We start from the raw sequence: 1756 nt of genomic DNA on the forward strand, positions 1-1756 counted from the left end.
ACCTAGTCAGTAGAAGGCGGGTCGTTACAAAAACATACCTTTCCCAAGCATGCTATATTAGATAGAACTAGAACCTTATTAAGATAAACTGAGTATGTATCATAAATTGAATCACATCCATCAAAATCTACTATTGGTACATCTATGAAATTTCCCAAAAGATCACAAAGGATACTAATCTTGCTTTGCTGAGAAATACCTGAAAGTTCTAAACATGTGGATGTGACTTCTGAATCTTGTATTGGCTCTTGCTCTAGCTCAAGTAGTGGTGCCTCTAAAAGTGATGGTTCTTGGGGCTTTGCTTCTATTGCACAAGTCCCTACACGTTGGTCCACAACATGTTCAATCCTTGCAACTCTCATAATCTCAGAAGGTTGTGTGGATAAAAGAGGCGATTCTTGAGATGCTACTTCCACAACACAGCTCCCTACACTTCTTTTCATAACATCATCATCAACACAAGCATCAAAAAATAAACCAACATCAATATCCTCAGTGGGAGAATCATCTATAGGAGGATCACTAACTTAATTTGCAGTTTTAAGTTGATCTACCACATCACATTCATCATCTGAAAATTCAATTTCATCATAACACCTAATAAACCCAGAAGGTAAATATGAAAACTTGTTATCCACTGCATTATCATCACAATCCTCATCTGAAGAGTCCTCATCTTCATATACATCCAAAAATCTACACTCAACCATATTAGTGTCACAGAATTTGCCAAAGTCTTCATTTTCATTGACCCTCACTAGCCTTTGTAGAAAAGGAACTTTTAGTGAAGGTCTTGGGAAAGGTACTTCCCTTTTCCCATATTCCCTTTGAGCTTACGGAGGAGGTCCAACTTGCTTATCTAGTGTAGGTGTGATCAATCGTTGAGGGAAAGGTACTTGTGGCCTTTGGGAACTTCCTGGAGTAATGAAACTGAGTTCTTGAGGTCTTCTATTGTTCTTTTCCTCAATTCTAAACAAATCCTTCTTCAGTAGCTCTTCATGATTCTTGCCACTTCTCAACTTAAAATTATTACACTGTTCACTAGACACTGTCTATGTAGGGGGGATCTTGTTTGAACCATTTTGAAATAATGTTATCAATCTTTGCCCCTAAATGTTTGAACTCCTCATTCTGTGACTTGTGGATTTCAAAACTCTTGGATGGTTGACTTGTATTTTGTTTGGCAGGCTATCCTGTATATATGGCTTGTACTTCTTGAATTTCTGAGGGAGATTCCATCCAACTTTGGCTTGACCATTCATGGAGGTTCAATGCTACTTGATCAATCAATGTATATGCTTCATCTACACTTTTGTCCATAAAAGAACCTCCAGCTGATGAATCTAACAAACGCTTATCTGAGAAAGAAATTCCCTTATAGAATATGTATAGGGTTAGCCATTTTTCCAAACCATGATGAGGGCACTGTCTTTGTAGACTCTTGAATATATCCCATACTTCAAATAACGATTCTCCATATGCTTGAGTAAAATTTGTGATGCAATTCCTCATATAAATTGTTCTACTTAGAGGGAAAAAATGATCCAGAAATTGCTTCTCCAATTGTTTCCAACTTGTGATGCTTTGAGGATAAAGGGAATATAACCAAGTCCTTGCTTTATCCTTGATACTAAAAGGAAATACTATCAATCGAACTACATCTGCTGACACTCCTTCACAATTCACCATATCACAAAGCTCTAGAAATGTCTCAAGGTGTAGATAAGAACTTTCTGATGCTTCTCCTCCAAATTTG

The 1756-nt window shown here is 37.2% G+C and overlaps 1 non-coding gene across 1 annotated transcript; it reads left to right on the forward strand.

Moving 5' to 3' along the window:
* Window positions 1–1408: 1408 nt before the first annotated feature.
* Window positions 1409–1514, forward strand: LOC121988124. The gene has a single exon (XR_006113881.1). It is a non-coding gene; the product is annotated as a small nucleolar RNA R71 (small nucleolar RNA).
* Window positions 1515–1756: the final 242 nt, after the last annotated feature.

This window comes from Zingiber officinale, chromosome 5B (genome assembly GCF_018446385.1).
Source record: "Zingiber officinale cultivar Zhangliang chromosome 5B, Zo_v1.1, whole genome shotgun sequence".
Classification (NCBI taxonomy): domain Eukaryota; kingdom Viridiplantae; phylum Streptophyta; class Magnoliopsida; order Zingiberales; family Zingiberaceae; genus Zingiber; species Zingiber officinale.